Source organism: Mustela nivalis (genome assembly GCF_964662115.1).
Source record: "Mustela nivalis genome assembly, chromosome: 17".
In the NCBI taxonomy this organism is placed as follows: Eukaryota; Metazoa; Chordata; class Mammalia; order Carnivora; family Mustelidae; genus Mustela; species Mustela nivalis.
The window spans coordinates 25,430,980-25,451,502 of record NC_139036.1 but is presented as its reverse complement, the minus strand read 5'-3'; the positions used below and the strand labels follow the sequence as shown (position 1 = coordinate 25,451,502).

General features: G+C 43.2%; 1 pseudogene across 1 annotated transcript; it reads right to left on the bottom strand.

Moving 5' to 3' along the window:
- Positions 1-1,665: 1,665 nt before the first annotated feature.
- Positions 1,666-10,935, bottom strand: LOC309852193 (schlafen family member 5-like; annotated as a pseudogene). Its single transcript has 4 exons — positions 10,888-10,935; positions 3,253-3,493; positions 2,234-3,048; positions 1,666-1,703 (listed from the first exon to the last, which is right to left on the bottom strand). The product of its transcript is annotated as a schlafen family member 5-like (transcript).
- Between the last annotated feature and the right edge of the window lie 9,588 nt (positions 10,936-20,523).

Sequence of the window (20,523 nt, the reverse complement as noted above, 5' to 3'; positions counted from 1 at the left end):
CTGGTTAAAAAAGTGGTAGCAGGAGTGTTTGCAAAGTTCTATTTTTTTTTAACCTAGGTAGTAGTTACACTGCATAAGAATTATTTTTTAAAGTTTTATTTATTTAAGCAACCTCTACACCCAATGTGGGGCTCAAACTCACAACCTTGAGATCAAGAGTCACACGCTCCCCCAACTGAGCCAACCAAGTGCTCCTCACTGATTAGTTATTTATTAAGTTATAGTTTTGTTCTATGTACTTTCTGTATGAATAATATATTTTACAATGAGGGCACCTGGCTCAGTGGGTTGGACCTCTGCCTTCGGCTCAGGTTGTGATCTCGGGGTCCTGAGATCAAGTCCCATGTCAGGCTCTCTGCACAGCAGGGAACCTGCTTCTTCCTCTCTCTCTGCCTGTCTCTCTGCCTATTTGTGATTTTTCTTTCTGTGTGTCAAATAAATAAATAAAATCTTTAAAATACATATATGTATATATTTCACAATGAAGGTAACTAAAATTAATAACATCCATGTTTAGGAATACTATGAAATACTATATAATCAATAAAAGAATTGGGTAAATCTATGAGTAAGGTTGTGATGAGATGTACTTACATATCACTCAGATTCAGCCTTGTGCTTTCATGTATTTGTAGTACATACATTTTCACCACTGAATAATATTTCACTATGTGAATATACTATATGTATTATTGTAACAACAGATAATTTGGTTGTTTCCTGTTTGGGGCAATTACAAATAATAATCTATAAGCAGTCATAGGGATCTCTCCAATTATATATTATATATACATGTATCTATACATGTATACATATATATATTATATACATCAACTGATGCACATGTACACATTTTGCTCTTGAAACTAGTTTCTAGTTTCTAGAAACTAGAAAGAATTACTAACTGTCAGAGTATGCAAATGATCAACTATACAAGGTAGTGCCAAATTTGTTTTCCAAAGGGAGTAACCCCATTGATTTCATAGCAGCAATGTACAGAAGATTCTGTTGCTCACAACCTCTCCAACATCTGATATTTCAATTAAACAGTGTAAGATGGTATCTACTTTTGGTTTTGATGTGCATTTCGCTCACTGTTGATGGATTGAACAACTATTCATAATTTTATTGGACATATGTGTTTCCTTTTCTGAGCAATATACCTTTCTAACTATTGTTCATTTGTCTCCTGGGTGGTTTGTCCTTTTAAAAAATTGTGTAAGTTCTTTATATATTCTTTTTAAAAAGATTTTACTTATTTATTTGACAGACAGAGATCACAAGTAGGCAGAGAGGCAGGCAGAGAGAGAGGGGGAGAAGCAGACTCCCCGCTGAGCAGAGAGCCTGATGCGGGGCTTGATCCCAGGACCCTGAGATCATGACCTGAGCCGAAGGCAGAGGCTCGACCCACTGAGCCACCCAGTTGCCCCATATTTTGAGAACATTTATATTTTAAAATATAAAGATAGGAGGTATAAAGGTCAATAGATACAGATTTCTGAGAAGACTCTGAAATGGACTTAGTTTTTCTGGACTTCTGAGGAAGTTCCCATTTATTTATTTTGTCTAATTTCATCTTGGGCTTTCGTTTTCCAAGAGGAACACACATCACCAACACTTACTCTGATTTATACTCTGGTTTACACCACTACTCTGGTTACACTTTTACTTACTCTGGTCGCAGTTAGCATCACATGTTAGCTCTGAAAAGGAAAAGCCAGAAAGGAGGAGGCCAGCCACAGACTGGTCATATTTGGGTTCAGAATGGAAGTGGGACAATGAGAAAAGGAGAATGTTTAATCGGGGGAATAAGAAGGGAAAGGCAGGGGAAAGTGGCAGTAAGTTAAAGAGGACACATATGCGCACGCAAAAAGGAATTTCCGACATAATTAAATGAATTCATATTCAGAAAGGAAAGGAAGAGACCTGAATATGAACACAAGAAAAGGTATGAAAATAAAAATTTTCATACAGCCCCATGCACCAACCTCTAGTTGGTCTACTAGCCCAGGGCAACAACTTTTTGTTGAAAGCCATGTATTCAAGATGGGCAGAAGGAACGAAGGGCAGTGACCTACCAACTGTATATACTGGAAAGAACAAATCAGGCATCTGCAATTCAGAGAGTGCTTCTCTTTCCCTAGATTCTAAAATAATACCCCCCTTCCTGCCTCTCCACCTTTCGTCCCTGCCCCTGCGAACATTGCAATCATTGTGGATTCTGCTCCCTGACCTGGGTCAGCTTCCATAATCCAAACTAACCATTCCTTTGTTACCAGCTGTTTCACACAATTGTCCTTCACCTGCCAGGAGCTTGGCACTTTGGCAAACACTGCACAGCAAAATCATTCCACCTTGACTGCACAGGCATATCCATGGAGGGCCCCTTGATCATGCACTTCAAGGAATTTGACAGAGTATTTTATCTCATGCCTCTGTGTGCAGAAGTGATGGACAGATAGCTTCCTAATACAGTAACCAATAGAATTACTCAAGGCGACAAGATCTATTTCCTCTTTTTCACATCCAATGACTTAATTAGTCTCATCATGCACACCAAAAAATATATACCCTCCTTCAGTATTTGCAAGTGCAAAAACACAACTGGGGAGATTCTCATTAAAGCACCGGGACATGTCTGTTGAGAACAATGTAAATTCAACATGGAGAGACTTCATAAAGTTGAGCTTTTCTAGGAACTGAAGGTGAGTTCTAGCAAATAAAGCAGCAGCTGAGGCCCTTATGTTACCATCATTTTGTACACCAACCTGAACTTTCTGTGGACTTAACAATTTGGAATCATGAGTATTCACAAAAGTCTTGAGTTCTCCCTTCGAGGAATGCCAGTGCTTCCTGAGAACTCATGACATCAGCTGACGTTCTGTATCTATGGTACAAATTGGAGGACAAGGTTGCCGGTCATACACCAGAGGCCTCAGCATTCTATGACTTCACAAAAGCCAGAAAGAGGTCTCCTTGCTGCATCTCATCTAAAGAGCATTTAAAAATGGAAGGCATTTTCAGTCCTACTCCATGAATTTCATAATTGTAGTTTTTTTTTAAGATTTTATTTATTTATTTGACAGACAGAGATCACAAGTAGGCAGAGAGGCAGGCAGAGAGAGAGGGGGAAGCAGGCTCCCCACTGAGCAGAGAGCATGATGCAGGACTCGATCCCAGGACCCTGGGATCACGACCTGAGCTGAAGGCAGAGGTTTTAACCCACTGAGCCACCCAGGTGCCCCCATAATTATAGTTTTTGTTCTCAATCTCAGCCTTAACCACTCCACCACCAGCATTAAGCAGAGCGCATATTGCATTCATGATGATTTTATTCTGTCTCTTTTGCTATTGAGGTTTCATTTCTTTCCTTTGCTAATTCCCAAGCATGATTTTTCCTGCATTTAAGACACATTCGGCTAAGTTTGTTTCCAAATCCACCTTGGCACTCATCTTCTCAGCACTTGTCCTAGTTCTGCCCTGAAAGTTTCTCCTAAAATAACAAGAAGATAAGATCATTAGAATGGGACAAGAATAGGGGAAGTGGGAAAACTGACAGCTTGAGGCCACTTTTCTGAAGTTGGTCACTTCCTTTATGCCCAGAGTTTGAAGCAGGCTCATGCATGAAAGAAGTGTGGAGGATGGGGGGAGGAGCTAAGTCTGCTGGAAGCCCACTACCACCAGAGAAATGATCAAGAGGCTATTTTTGTGTTGTGATTTTAGAAACCATTTGTGCCAAGATCTCTGAGAGGCAGCGTCTCCGAAATCACCTGCAGAAAACAAGAAATTATAGATACCTGAAGACTGGAGCTGGAATGCAAATGGAAAGTTTTCACTGTTAGAGGTGTCTCTGGGGTGTGCTGATGTTTATTATTTTTCTCGGTGCTCCTTCTCCCCCTACTGAGACCTGGGAAATTCTTGGATTATTTTATAGCCCAATTTAAAGAAGGAGCAAATTGGATTGAGTTGGTAATTTGTCATTGTTGCTACAGAACAGACCCTTTAGCTTTCCCTGGTCCAAGCAGTACTCATCTCTTGAAAAAATATATCTAAATTAAATATAAGTATATATATAATTTGTTTGAAACTAACAGACAAATTATTGACTATTTGGATCAACCAAACTGGCAGGTAGAGGTGGGCTTTTGACACTGCTTAAACTTCACCTGTCAACAAGGAGCCTCAGATGAGGTCAAGTTGAGTGACCGTGGGCAGACACACCACAGGACAGAAGGGCAAGGGAGAGATGCACATCTCCAAGCTGCCAATCTTTGATTCACCTGTGGCAACTGAGGAAAGAGAAGGAGCAACTAGACCACTTCACACATCATTACACAATCCTCTATCAAGGGATACCTCACTGTGAACCAAGCTCTCACACTATCTCACACCCGCCCTAACTTCCTTCTTCAAAAGCTGGATGCTGGGTACAAAAGATGCAACCCAAGAGAGAAGCAAACACAAGGCCCTGGACAAGTGTGAAGGGAGACCCCAGAGTGACAGCCTTGGGGCAGGCCCGGAGGATCACCAGCCAGAATGGGAGCAAGATGGCAGCAGCTGTCAGTGGGTGGCAGGTGAGACCACACAACCGGCAGACAATTTAAGAGTTAGTCAGTTGAAGAGGTAGAGAGTCTGGGAGTGGAGGAGTAATAGGGACTTAGGAAAATATGAAAACACAAAGATAAGACAACAGCTCTACGTTTAAAATGAAAAAGCATAGAAAAGAAAACATAACCATAAGCCATGATATGGCATGGCTGTAAACAAAATACAGTCACAATAATATCAACTCTGAATATTGTTCTGATTGGAAATGATAATATCATCGTACTGGTGGGATGTGGGGGAGGAGTAGTAAGTGTGGTAGTGCAGTATGAAAGGGCAGTGAAGTGTAAGGGAGTGAGATCATCAGCTCTAGAAATAATATCTAAATGTAGGCAGGGGAGATGTGTGAGCATGAGCATGTTGTTTAGAAATAAATTTAAAATTGCTGAAAGAAAAAGCACGTTGTTTAGAAATACATTTAAAATTGATGAAAGAAAAAGGTCACTCAATTTCTCACCATCTCTTATGAAACTATGACTTTCAAAACTGCATATAGGAGACTTTCATTCCCAAACAGAACAGAATAACAGGGACCAGGTTACTTTCCTGTCTAAAACAATGAAAACATTTTAAAAGAAATAATGACTGGAAATTTTCCAAATTCAATGTAACTTCTAAAAAATTAAGATCAAGATCCAAGATATTCTACAAGCTCCAAGTACTAGAAACACACAGAAAACTATGCCAACATTGCATCATAATTTAGTTGATCAAAGCCAATGCTAAAGAAAAAATCTTCAAAGCAACAAGAGGAAAAAGATACATTACACACAGAAGAACAAAGGATGACATTAGAATTTTTTGTCAGAAACAAAGCAAGATAATGGATCAACATCTTTAAACCAAGGAATGAAGTAAAAAAAACTATGAACCTAGAGTTCTATACCCAGGGAGAATATCTTTCGGTTAACAACAAAAAGACCATCCAATTTTTTAAGTGGACCAAGGACTTGAATAGATATTTCTCCAAACAAGAGGTACAAAGGCCAATAAGCACAGGAAATGGTGTTAATATTATTAGTCATTAGGGAAATGCAAACCACACCACAATGAGATACCACCTCACACCTGTTAGGATGATGATGATGATGATGATGATGACACTGATGATGATGATGGTGGTGGTGATAAAAGGAAAATAACATGTGTCAGTGAGGATTTGGAGAAAATGGGATCAGAATACACTGCTGGTGGGCATGTAAAATGAGGCAGCCATTGTGGAAAGTAGTTTGGAGAGTCTTCAAAAAGTTAAACATAGAATTACCATATGACCCAGAAAATCCTACTCTTAAGTACTACCAAACAATTAAAAACAGGTACTCAAATCCTCTAGACTCAAATAGGTCATGAATGTTCATAGCAGAACTATTCTCAATAGCCATCAGGTGGAAATAACTCAAATACCTATCGGCAGATGAATGGATAAACAAAATGTGCTAACAATCCATTCAATAGAATGTTTTTCAGTCATAAAAAGGAATGAGTCGGGGCACCTGGGTGGCTCAGTGGGTTAAAACCTCTGCCTTGGGCTCAGGTCATGATCTCAGATTCCTGGGATCCAGCCCCGCATCAGGCTCTCTGCTCAGCGGAGAGCCTGCTTCCTCCTCTCTCTCTGCCTGCTTCTCTGCCTGCTTGTGATCTGTGTCTGTCAAATAAATAAAATCTTGAAAAAAAAATGAATGAGTCATTGATACATGCTTCAACATGGATGAACCTTGAAAACATGCTAAGTGAAAGAAGCCAGACACAACAGGTCACCCCTATGGACTGTATGTTTATATCCCTCTAGAATTCATATGTTGAAACCCTAACCCCTATTGGAATGGATTAACAGGTGGGGCTTTAAGGGGTAACTAGAGGCGATTGGAGTGGAGCCCTCATGATTAGATTAGTGTCTTTATAAGAAGAGACACAAGAGAGCTTGTTTCCTCTCTGCTCTTTCCACCATGGCAGCTGTCTGCAAACCAGGAAGAGTTTCCTCAACAGATACCACATCTGCCAGCACCTTGATCTTAGACTTCCTAGCCACCAGAATTGTGATAAATAAACGTTTCTTGTGTAAACCTCCCAATCTATGGTCTTTTTGTCATAGCAGCCTGAACTAAGACAGTCACATACTAGAAAATTTCATTTATGAGAAATAGCCAGAATGGACGAAATCACTGAAACAGAAAGAAGATGGTTAATTGCCAAAGACTCGGGGAACAGGGAAATGGTAAGTAGCTGCTCAGTGGGGTTTTATCTGGGTGTGATGAAAATGTTCTGAAGCTTGATGGAGGTGGTGGTTGTACAATATTGTGAATGTACTAAATGCTGCTGATTTGTTCACTTTAAAATGGTGAATTTTTGGGTGCCTGGGTGGCTCAGTGGGTTAAGCCGCTGCCTTCAGCTCGGGTCATAATCTCAGGGTCCTGGGATCGAGTCCCGCATCGGGCTCTCTGCTCAGCAGCGAGCCTGCTTCCTCCTCTCTCTCTCTGCCTGCCTCTCTGCCTACTTGTGATCTCTCTCTGTCAAATAAATAAATAAATAAAATGTTTAAAAATAAAATAAAAAAATGGTGAATTTTTGTTACATGAGTTTCATCTCGATTTTAAAGATTTATCAGAAAAGAAGGCAAACTAAAACTTTCTCAGATGTATAAAAGCTGAAAGAGTTTATTAAGAATTCAATGTATGAAATGGTGAAGAAAGTCTTCAGTCAGGAAGAAAATGATGCTCGTTGGGAAATGAATATATACAAAGCAAGGAAGACCTCTGGAAACTGTAGCTACAGGGGTAAACAGATAAGATATTTTAGAGATTTAACACTCTCCAAGAAGAATTAGACTGGAATGCTAACATCAACTGATTTCAATTAATTAACTTATTATACTGTTACAGTAACCAAGATAGTGTAGAAACAGTACAAAGACAAATAAATAGATTCATGAAATGAAGAAGTCTGGAAATAGACCCACATATATATGGATAACAAGTATAATTTTTTTCAACAAATAGGATTCAAACAATTGGATACCCACATATGAAAGAAATGAATTCATATTTGACACCATTTACAAAAATGTATTTAATATGTGTCCTAAAGGTGAAGTGGGATGAATCCGAGGGGGAGACGATCCATGAGAGACTGTGGACTCTGAGAGACAAACTGAGGGTTTTGGAGGGGAGAGAGGTGGGCGGATGGGTGAGCCTGGTTTTGGGTATTAAAGAGGGCACGTATTGCATGGAGCACTGGGTGTGGTGCATAAACAATGAATCTTGGAACGCTGAAAAAATAAAAATAAACAAAAAATTAAAATGACACCAAAAAAATAAAAAGAAATAAAATGTGTCCTAGACCTAAGTGTAAAACCTAAGGCTTCGTGGAAGTAAGTGAATACTGCCCAAATGACAATAGTGAGAGGCTATTTTTGCAGAGCTCACTGTGACAAGGGAATCAGGCACCATCACTTGTGATGGCAGAGATTCAAAAGCAGGCAAAGGAATGCAAAAGCTTTATAGGGAGAGAGAGAGAGAGGAGGCTCAGGGATTCTCTGATTTGAGGTTGTTGTACCAGGGAAACTGGAAATGAGCTTACCAGAAGTGGGACATCTTCTGTGACTGGTTTAGGAGCTTGTTTAGCTTTCTTTGTTTCGTTCTGAGTTGGAAGCTGAGGCAACTATCAGAGAAGCTAGAAGTTATTAACTAAGTCCCAGGGCACCTGGGTGGTGCAGTCAGTTAAGGCACCAACTCTCGGTTTCAGCTCAGGTCAGGACAGGGCCCTGAGATGGAGCCCTTGGTCAGCTCTGTGCTCAGTGTGGAGTGTGCTTGGGTTTCTCCCTCCCTCTCCCTCAGCCCCACCCTCGCCCTTGTGCGCACGTTCTCTGTCTCGAACAAATTAATAAATCTTAAAATTAAGAAGAAAAAAATCAAGTCCTGACCACTTTTGCTGCAAGGGTTGTGGTTTGACTTCCAGAGGTGGTTACTGCAGCATTTTGGGCCAAGAGTTCTGTGTTTAGGGGTGCCTGGGTGACTCAGTCAGTTAAATGACCAACTCTTGATTTTGGCTCAGGTCACCATCTCGGGGTCATGAGATCCAGCCCTGTATGGGATTCTGTGCTGGGGTAGAGCCTGCTTAAGATTCTCTCTCACTCTTTCCCTCCTCATTCCTTCACATGCCCTCTCTTTCCCTTTAAAAAAAAAAAAAAAGAGTTCTGTGCTTATGTATGGTTTGGCCCATGTCCATTTATATATTTAGCCTCTCAACCTCAAAACTTCTAGAGGCAAACATAGGAGAAAATATTCTTACCTTGGGTTTGGCAAACATTTTTTAAAGATGTTACTAAATGTATACTACATAAAAGCAAAAAATTAATGTATATGGGATTTGAAGAACATCTTTTTGAAAGACACCTGTAAAGAAATACAAGTCCCTGACCAGAAGAAAATATTTGCAAGTGATATATCAGATAAATAATTTGTATCTAGATTAGATATAGAACTCTCAGAAGGGGAGATAAGAAAATAGAGGACCCGACTTAAAAATGAATAAAAGATTTGAACAGATATTTCACCAAAGAAGATAGACAGAGAGCAAATATTATATATGGAGATATATGGATATATGGAGAGTTCATGAAATATTGCTCAATATCATCAGTCATTAGGGAAATGCCAATTAAAACGAGAATGAGGGGAGCCTGGATGGCTCAGTGGCTTAAAGCCTCTGCCTTCGGCTCGGGTCATGATCTTGGGGTCCTGGAATCAAGTCCCACATCAGGCTCTCTGCTCCACGGGGGGCCTGCTTCCTCCTCTCTCTCTCTCTCTGCCTGCCTCTCTGCCTACTTGTGATCTCTGTCAAATAAATAAATAAAATCTTCTAAAAAATTAAAATTAAAATTAAAAAATAAAGCAATAATGAGATGTGCCTCCTATTACTGAAATTTTCCCATAGAAACTGTATCTTTGATAGGATTATGTATTGGAGTCCCAAATTATGCATACTCCAGACGGACACCTTGGTATGTCCCATGTTCAGTTGCTAGTAACTGCCATCCTACCCTATCTTTTCCCTTGCAAATTATGAATCTGTACTTATCAGTCCTGCCAAGTCCCCTGTCAGTGGCAATCTAGTGCTTGGATGGAAAACAGCAGGACCTCCTAACTGCCAGTGAAAATGGCCTCAACGAGTAAGAAAAAAATGTTCTCCCTTCCAACACAGGTGCATAAAAGCAGGAAGTATTCCATTTCACAAAGTTGCCCTTGTTGATTTCTTTCTTTCTTTCTTTCTTTCTTTCTTTTTTTAACCCTAGCAGGGGAATCCTCAAAGACGCCTGGTCTTCAGAGACTTGCTCTGGCCCATGGTCATGTCCATCAGCCTGAAGAGATACTGTAACTATGAATGATTCTATACTTAAGGTCTTGTTGCTATGACAATAATACTGAAATTGATTTCTGTTTTCTGATAGGCATGACCACCTGTGCATTTTCATAATCAGGCTGGGAACCGCTGGTGATATTTCACTCTTCTTGGATTTGCAAGTAGGTACCAAAACTTATGATTGTTTATATTCTTATTTCATCAAAAGGGTTGAAAAGTCTTGTGATGTTTTAAGGAACACTTCCGAAACGCGGACACTCGGGCTCAGCTGTTCATCTGGCCAAGAGAACTCCCCCCCCCACCTCCCCACCCCCCCACCTCCCCACCCCCGCCCCAGCAGACTGAAGAGGAACCTGTTTCTGTTCCCTGTAAGGCCGGCATAGGCTCACCAGCATTAGTCAAGGCCCCCAACTCCCTGTAGAAGTTTTGCTCTGAGATCTGCCATCAATGGGGGGTCGCTGTGTCTGGCATCCCCTCCCTCCATCACTGGTCTTCAAGGATTTCCTTCTGGGTCCTATGTCAATAGTCTGCAGAAGGGGGAATGGAGGCCCTCACCGCAGCCTAGCCTGTGTGGACAGAACCCACGGGCGTTCTATTAGCCACTCAATGGGGAATACACGGCTTCGCGGACCTTTCCGGGAGTCCTCCCACCCTGTCCCATGCTGTTACTGTTTGAAGCCCCTGGCTTCCAGGGGCTTCCAGGCATCCTCGGAACACAGCCTCTTGTAGTAAGAAGGACACTGACTCTATTTATCCCCAGATTACAACCTCACTGGCTTCACGTTCAGGAGTCGCGAAAACTGATTTGGTTCTTTCCTCGAACGTTCTTCGCACTCTTGAACAGTTTAAGGAAAATTTTACCGAGCGGGGTTTGGATAGATCCCGGCTGTAGGGCAGCGCGCCTCTCCCTGCTCCCCTGCTCACCCGGCGTTTCGCAGCCTCCCAGCTCCCGGATCCCCCACTGCTCGCCTGGCGTTGGAAGTTGCTAGGGACCGCAGACCAAACCTACCGAGCCAGAAAGGAGCCCAGAGGGGCTCGGGAAGCCGAACTTTTGGAGGATCTGTGCAAACGAGCGCAGGGGACTCCTTACCGCCAACGTTTCTACTGCGCAGAGCTCCTCATTCCAGAAGGTCCCAAAGCCTCCCAAAGTCCACTACCGAGACTTTGGCTGTGCAGTGTCCCGGGCCTTATATCAGCTGAACTCAGTGATCCCTCACAGGGCGGGGCACCGCGCGGGAAACAGGGGAAAAGCCCACCATTACCGTTTCTGTAGACCCGTTCCCCAAGTACAACTCCTTGGTTACCTTTGCTCAATACAGGTGGGGTTGTTGTTGGTTTTTTGGTTTTTGGGTGGTGGTGTTGTTTTGTTTTGTTTTGTGGGGGTTTTTTGATTTTGTTTTGTTTTGTTTTTTGGAGGGAGAGTGGTAATCTTCTTTATTGCTCCTCTCTGTTCTCTGAGTAATTTTTTAAAGCTTTCAGTTCTCACCTCCCCACCCCACCCCCCACTCGGGGAGGGAGATTCGGGTGCAGCCCCACGTCCACTAGTACTCGCCAGCCGGGCTCCAGCCATTCCCCGAGCGGCCCAGGCTCCCGCGGCGCGCTCCGCAGATGTCTCCTCCCAAGGCCTAAGCCCCTGAATTCCTCCTCTCCTTGCGGCATCTGGGGCCCCGGCTCTGTTCCCGGGAAATGAGCAGGAGGGAGTGTTGCGTCAAGCGGGAGGCAGAAAATTAAGCCTCCGCCTTCTCGCATCCCCCCACCCACCCCAATTCGAGAAATTTGATTCTGCCTCCTTTTGCGGGTGCTTTAATTTGTAAAAGGGGTGATGACCGGACCCCGAGAACGGCCGCGGGTGTCGCCGCTTGGGGGAGCCCCGGCAGCCTCCGACGATGGTATTTTGGCGGAAAAAATGAGAAATTGTCCTTCAGATTCGTCTGTCCCTGCAGACTTCATACCCAGGTCTTGGACAACACCGTTTGTTTTCAGTTCATTCTTACTAATTGTATTCCCGAATCTGTTCTGGGAGCTCTCAAGGGGTCTGGCTCCGCGCGCGGGACTCCCCCGACCCCAGGGCTGGCACTGCCGTGTGCGACACCTAAGGAGGCGCGCAGCCGGGGGCGGGGGGGGGGGTGTGTCGGATGCGGGGGGCTGATCCAAGCCCGCGCCCCCAGGGGCATAGGTAGTACTTGGGGGGCCCTGGAGCATTCAGTCCAGTCCTGACTTCAACTGCTCCTCCTCCGGAGTGACCTTCGGTCTTCCTCCTCCCTCTTAAAATTCTGGTAAATAGATGTTTGTTCTTCTATCTCTCCACTTCAACTACCGCATCCAGCCTGAAGGACGGCTTGAGCCCTCCCAGCAAACACTCTCCTACCTTCTCCCCAAGAGCTTGAGGTCTCTTGGGCTGAAGCCACTGAGGCTACCTATGGTGCCTGGGGCAGGCGGTTCCTGGGCTGCCACAGTCTGGCCCCGAGCGCTTGTTTCAGGACTTCTCAAGACCACATCAGGGATCAGACCCAACCACACACTTTAGGCACCAGGAGAGTCCAAAGCTTTGAGACAAGGGGCTGGAGGGAGGTCACTGTAGGACTACAGGTCTCTGGTGACTCTACCTCTCTGCCAAAGCACATTCAAATTTGTGCCCAGGAAGGTCCCTTCCAACAGGGTAATCTGTAAAGGCAGGCCAGGGAGAGGAGGATACTGGCCAGTTACCAGAAAATCAAAGAGGAGGGAACAGTCTGGAAGACACCACATGTAGCCATCTCTGGGATCCTGCTTTTGTAATTTTTTAAAAGATTTTACTTATCTATTTGTGTGAGAGAGAGAGATTGATTGACAGCAGGGGGAGGGATAGAAGGAGAGGGAAAAGCAAACTCCCTGCTGAGCAGGGATTTCTCTCTCCTGCCCCCCAAAGCCATGTGGAGCTCCATCCCAGGACCCCGAAATCATGACCTGAACTAAAGACAGATGCTTAACAGACTGAGCCACCCAGGTGCCCCTAATTTTTAAACGTATTTTCAGATATCTAAGGTACATGGAAAGTACAAAAATAATGATACAGGGGCACCTGCATGGCTCAGTGGGTTAAGCCTCTGCCTTCAGCTCAGGTCATGATCACAGGGTCCTGGGATCAAGCCCAGCGTCGGGCCCTCTGCTCAGCGGTGAGCCTGCATCCTCCTCTCTCTGCCTGTCTCTCTGCCACTTGTGATCTCTCTGTCAAATAAATAAATAAAATCTTTAAAAAATAATAATGATACATTGAACACCCACCAGCCAGCTAAATGACAAAACTTTAGCAATACTTTTGCGTACCTCCCACGGTCTTATTCCCTCATCCCACCTGTCCCCTCCTCACCTGATAACCAGTACAGTTTTCTACATTCTAAGTTACAATCCTCATAAAATTCTGTACTTTTATGAAGCGTAGATGTCACTCGTACATGAGTTTTACACATTTCCATACACCTAAGCCATATGTAAACAGTATCCTATTGAATGTAGTCTGCAAAACTTGCTTCCAACTCCTTAACATTTTGTTTTAAAGATTTACCTATATTTTTCTAAATTTTACCCATGTATCTAGAACATTCATTTCACTGCTATATGAACTGGGTCCTTCTTTCTCACCATTCTGTCCATCCCCTTTGGTCCCCAAATTATCCAGGTCTCCACAACTTCTCCTAGAAAAGACCTCAGCTTCTGCGCACTTTGGCGTCATAATTACCACAGGGCCACATCGTCATTTCTGGTCCCAGTCCTACTCTCCCATGCCCCTTCCTGATCTTAAGATTCTGGAAGGCCTGGAAAGAGGGAGTAATGCTTTGGTGAAATGTTGCCTCTCTACTAAGTTTGCATCTTTATCTGTTTGCTTATTTAGGGTAGGAGGTAAGTGAGAGCAGAACGTGTATTTACTCAAGATTAAAAGTAAAACTCTTGATTTGCTCTGTCCAAGAGTAGGAAACGAGAGCCATTATTGGTCACACACACACACACACACACACACACACACACGGTTAGTCACTCTTCTTTTTTTTTTCCTTCAATACACTAAGCAGGGAGCAAGCTAAAGATTAGGGACAAACCACTTTAAAAGGGATTATAGGGACATATCACGGGGTGCCTGGGTGGCTCAGCCAGTTAAGCCTCTGCCTTCTGGTCAGGTCATGATCCCGGGGTTCTGAGATGGAGCTCCTTGCACAGCAGGGACTGTGCTTCTCCTTCTTCTTCTGCTCCCCCTGCTTGTGTTCTCTCGTGTGCTCTCCCTCAAATAAATAAATAAAATCTTGATAAATAAACAAATAAATAAATGGACATATCACCTTGGAAGGTTCAGGCAGTCTTTCATGGAAAGAGAAAACCTGTATTAAAGAAAATCACTGCCCTGAGTCAGTAACACCTGCCAGCACGTGAGGCTGAAGTCACAGTCAGGTTGGAGGCTGGGCGCCATGTCATCTCCCCAAGAGAGACCCAGGGAGATGGACTCTGGCCTCCACACTCAGTGACACTGCGGCTGATCAGGCTTTTCCTAGGGGACTGAGAACCATAGCAGCCACAAGTTTAGCATAGAGCCTTATCAGTGCTTCCACAGTCTTTCTTTCCAACCTGAGCAATTTGTTCATAATATTCACTTTTCAGGCAAAAACACATTGCCATCTTCTTCTTTTTCACTTTTTGCAACAGCAACGGATTTTTGAAAAATTTTTCAGGATTTATTTATTTATTTTAGGGGGGAGGGGCAGAAGGAGAAAGCCCCCCCCCCAAGATTTTATTTATTTATTTGAGAGAGCGAGCGAGCATGCATGAGTTGGGGAGGGACAGAGAGAAGGAGAGAGACAGAGTCGTATCAAGGAAGCCCAGGCAAGCAGGTGTGTTTCAGGGTGGGATTGGTCAACAGTATCAAAGGAGCACAACAAAGTAATGACTAAAGAGTGTTCATTGGTAAATGGTCTACAGTACACTGTAGTCATCGGTGACCTTAACAGGCTGGAAGAAGAGGTAGTGGGTGTTAGGATATCATAGTGGGTGAATTCTCAAAATCTACATGAAAACGAAGGCCAGAACATTCACAACAAACCCTGATGGAAAACCCTTTCATAAAGTTACATTTGTGACAAACTTGTATACTAAAGGATGTTTGAAGAAGGACTAAAGGATGTTTGAAAAAGTCTCAGTTGAGACATCTAGCCTTCGAATATTTAAAGTTTTTTCATTGTGTATTGGAACTCTTATTTAAGCACATTTCATGTTAGTTTATTGCCAAAAAAACTACATGCAAACTGGAAACTCTCTTCCACGTATAAAGGGTCTTGTCTTTTGTCAGAAGAGCCTCAGTGAACTCTTTCACCATCTCTTATCCTTTTAGGCCTAAAGGAAAAATTACTAATTTGGTGATAAGTAAACTTTTTCTAAAAATAAAGAGTTAGAGATTTTGTTCCATCCAAGAACAAAACAAAGGAGTTTGAGAAATTAAATGGAGTGGAGAGATTTTCAAAGCATGAACAAGACCAAAATCAATTTAATAAAAAATCAGGAACTCAGATGAATCTGTGCAAAAAGAAAGAAAAAAAAATCAGAAAACTCGCCAAAGTATTTTTTAAGAGAATTGGGACTTTTGGGGTTAGAAGAGAATTTTTAAACTCTTTAAAATATCATACAATTCCCAGAATCCCTGCCTAGATGGTAATTTAGCACCGGCTTCTGGCTCCTCTCATCAAGATCAACTCTGGGGGCGCCTGGGTGGCTCAGTGGGTTAAGCTGCTGCCTTCGGCTCAGATCATGATCTCAGGGTCCTGGGATCGAGTCCCGCGTCGGGCTCTCTGCTTGTCAGGGAGCCTGCTTCCTCCTCTCTCTGTCTGCCTGCCTCTCTGCCTGCTTGTGATCTCTGTCTGTCAAATAAATAAATAAAATCTTTAAAAAAAAAAAAAAAGATCAACTCTGGAGGAATTATGGAGAGAAACATCATGGATCCTAGAGTAGACCAGGAAAAGTCTGAGAGCAACCCCTGGGAGAAGGCTATTTTGAACCTGTGTGTGTGTGTGTGTGTGTAGAGGTTGCCTCAGCCTGACACAGAGGGGCCTAGAATAACTGTAGAAGATAATTAGAGGGATTAAAGGGAAAAAAATTAGATAAATAGATAATAGATGAATGGATGGAAAGATAGATAGATAGATAGATAGATAGATAAGATGATAGATATAATGGAAGGATGGATGATGGATGGATGGATGGATGGATGGATAGATAACGAATAGATAGATCCATAAGAGAGTGGGGGAGAGAGAGAGAGAGAAAGGAGAGAGAGATTTGGGCTGTACTTAGCCTTCTCCACATTGTCCCATACACATGACTGCCAGGGGCAACGGTTCAGAAGTCCACAGAGAGAAAATCAGGGCAGTAAGGATGATGAATTAGGGAGTGTGTGGCCTCAGCCCTCCATTACCCCACCCTCCCTTCTCCAAGCCCTCAGAGAGAATGGTTTCCTAAATAGGAGGTGCCCCCCCCCACAATCTTTCTGGGATACTAAAGATTAAAGCCCTGCCCTGAAGAGTGGCTTTGCTTGGGAGAGTGATGCTCAACAGAAGTGTTTAACCATGATTTCCCGGTGTCCAGTTCTGTTCACGCCAACGCTGGTTTCCTTCACTCTCTTTGCGTCCATCCAGCTGATGTGAACTAGGATCTGGATCTTGGCACTCTCCCAGCCCAGTGTCTGGTACCTCCAGGGGAAGCCACTCCTTCACTAAAATCACAGCACACCCTTGTACCAGACTATTTACCGAAAAAGTCAACAAAAGGGATTATGTACCACTGGAGGCAGAGTTATTAGAGTAGTCGGACCAAGAATTTGAAATATATGTAATAAACATAGCAAAAGACACAAGAAGATATTAGCAATATGAAACAAGAATGGAAATAATAAGAACCAAGTGGAACCGTCAGAAAGGGAGAATATAATAAAGAACACAAAAGATGAGATCACAAAGTGGAGGGAGATAAAACACTGATTCCTGAGTTAGATCACAGATCGAGGGCCTCTTACAGAAAGCAGGAAAGGATAAGAAAATAGAAAATATAAACCAAAGTTCAAAGATATAGACAGTAGATAAGGAAGGAACATCCGTGAGCACCTGGGTGGCGCAGTCTGTTGACCTCCGAACTCTTGGTTTCAGCTCAGGTAGTGATCTCAGGGTTGTGAGACTGAGCCCCGTGTGGGGCCCCACACAAAGCCGGGAGTGTACTTAAGACTTTCCCTTTGCCCTCTGCACCTCCCCTGCTGGGCGCTCTCTCTCTGAAATAAATACATCTTTTAAAGGAGGGGAGCACCACCTTCGGCTCAGGTCATGATCCCAGGGTCCTGGGATAGAGCCCAGCATGGGGCACCCTGCTCAGCGGGGAGCCTGTTTCTCCCTCTCCCTCTGGCGATCGCCCTGCTTGAGCTCTTTCACTCCAGCTCTCTCTCTGTCAAACACACAAATAAAATCTTTTTTTTTTAAAGGATCAACCAGATAATGAGAGTAGTGGAGAGCAAACCACTCCCCTCCACAGTCCCACTTTTTCCCTTTTATTTTTTTAAGTAGGCTCCACGCCTGGCGGGGAGCCCACAACACCAGGCTTGAACTCAGGAACCCCTGAGCTCAAGTCCTGAGCTAAGATAAAGAGCCAGATGCTTAGCCAATTGAGCCACCCAGGCACCCTCTTTGCTCCCCCCTCCCCCGCTTTTTCTTTCCTTCACGCGCACACGCACATAGACACACACACTCACACACCAGGATGTTAGTGGAAAAATTGATGAAATTTGAATAAGGTCTGTAATTCAATTAATAACTGATGGTCATGTCCTATTCTTATTCATTCTAGTATGATTTTTATAAGATGTTCATATTAGGGGAAACAGAATGAGGGACCTAAGGAGCTTGGTATTGAAGTTTTAGAATGTAAGTGAGGTTCGGTGGGGTGAGGTCCGGAGCCAATGATCAAGAAAGAATTCTTGAGACATCTTTGATGCAAAATGGTGGTTTATTAAAGCACCAGAACTGGACCCATGGGCAGGAAGAGTTGCTGCCTGAGGGTTGTGAGGGGTGACAGGTTATGTACCAGGGGGTTGGGGAAGGAAAAGGGAGGTTTCAATAGAACTTTCTCTTGCTAAAAGGACCTACTAAGATACCAGAGAACTTGAGGCCCTGTCATTGTCAAGGTCACTTTTCCCTCTAGCAAGGTATTAACATTAAGATAGTTGGGAGATTCCTAAAGAATGTCCCACCCAAGAGTGGGGGCAGGGGTAGGTAGCAGGGTGTCAACTTTTGCTTTGTCCTCAGCCACCCTTCTGTTCCCTCATCAGTACTATTTTTACAACTTTCCTCGGTCTAAATCAGTTCAAAATCAAAAAGTTCCTGACATTCAGTGTCCTACATTTTCCAGTTTGTTTTATTTTCTTCCAGTGGTAAACCTACACTGTCAACGTGGGTTTTAAATTTAAAAATTAAAAAAGAATTTTTTTTAATCCTTTAAAACAAGGGGAGAAAACATAGGTTTATCACCCACAAGCTGATAGCGTTTTGATGTATGCTCTCTGGTCTTTTTTTCTTTAAAAATTTTTTTTTAATTTTTTTTTTTTTTTTGCATGTCAGCAATCGAATAATAGCAGATTTTTAAACATTTCTTTTTGCTGCTCATCGAAGAAGCAACTCTAGGAACCCACCACAAAGATGTCTCTGCTCTCTTTTTTGAAAATTGTCCATAAGGGAGAATGAGAAAAGAAATGCCAGTAGGTATACCGGCAGACCTCAGCGTTGCTGAGGAAGGGCTGAGGGCTGTCAAGTGCGGGAGACGTGAGGATTCCAGGACAGAGAATGAGCAACAGTGGATTTGGGCACAACCACCAAATGGGGAGTTCTCTGTGTTGAGCGGCTTACAGACCTTGAGGCGGGAACTCCCATCACCAGCTGTTTGAACAACCAGATGGGTGGCAGAGGCGAGTTTCGGGAATCTCCCTATCCCTGGGTCGGCAGCAAAGGTCGCCAAAAGAGACACCTTTTACTAGTGATCTTTACAATCACTCTCCAGGGATGAAAAGTATCTGTGGAAGAAAAACGCCCTGCTGCTGTCAGCCTCAGGAAAGAAGAAAGCTGGGATGCCTGGGGGCTCAGTTGGTTAAGGGTCCACCTTCAGCTCAGGTCATGATCCTGGGGTCCTGGCATCCTGTCCCGCATTGGGCCCTTTGTTCAGTGGGGAACGTGGTTCTCCCTCGACTTGCTGCTCCCCCTGCTTGTGTTCTCTCTCTCTCTCCGGCAAATAAATAAATAAAATCTTTATTTTAAAAAAAAGAAAGAAAAGGAAAACTATACCAATCCTTGTAACAGTTATAAAACCCTGTGCTGTGTTTTCTGTGAATCAGGGAAACTTTGGTGCCCCTCAGGCATTCCTCGGACCGGGTTTCACAATACACTCCTGCAAGCAGTTCAATCCAGTTTACAAGGGGATTGTATTCTGGGGAAAAGCAGAAAGAAAACAAACAAAAAAGCCCCTGAATATGTGTAAAGGGAGAGCCTGGGGGTCACAGCTGGGGAGTGGCCCTGGAGGGTTCCCAGTCTGAACAGTGCAAAGGGCTCAGGGGAAGTATGTCCTGAAGATAGGAAATTTGACTTGATGTTAATGGATGGCATACTTTAATATATTGACCCCTAATGTGATTAACAACAAAAACAAAACATTTCCTCATTTGAGGCAGAGGCTTTCGAGCTAAGTTTGTGTCACATACGCAGAAGACTAGACAAAAAGTAAGATGACTGTAAATTCTGAGCAAAGCAGAAAATTGTCCAAGAAGTAAAATGCACTTGTAGCATATCACCTAGCCCAGCTATGACTAGAGAGTCATAAAGAGGCAAATGCTGAATATTTTTCTAACCCCAAATGGTGATACTGGCAGGATGTGGGGACAGAAAGCTAGGGAGGGAGTGTACTTGAACTTCATCTCTCAGAGACAAATAGATGATCATCTGTACAAAACTGAAAACTGCACTGTTCGGAAACAGAGGAATATACCAAAAGAAATATCGAAGTGTTCACCTTTGAAGAGCAGGAAAAGGAAAAGGCAGGAAACTGTTGATTTTATACTAAAGCCTTGCAGAGCTATTTGACCAACCAGCCATGTACGCGCATATGCAACTCTAATTTTTTAAAAATTTATAAACATTCTTATTATAATATAATTATCTGGAAAGAAGTAGGCAATGTGTTGTTTATCATGGAGAATTGTTTTCCATATAAACTGTGTCCGTCCGTAATCTGTGTTTTAACATCCCATATTCTTGGGATGATAAAAGGCCACACACTTGACAATCAAAACGCCCTTCTGCATATTCTAAGTTTTGAGGTTTGGGGATCTGGTGATTGTTTTCTTCCAGAGCAACTAGTGAAATTGCATGCTTGTCCCTGAGAAGTACCGACTCCCTAACGTAAATAAATAACATTGCTTACAGCTGCAAACAGGCAAGTATGGCTCAGCTTGGCAAAGCTGTCTTTCCAAACGCTATTTCTAGCAAAAGAGAATTGTATAAACACCCAGACCTC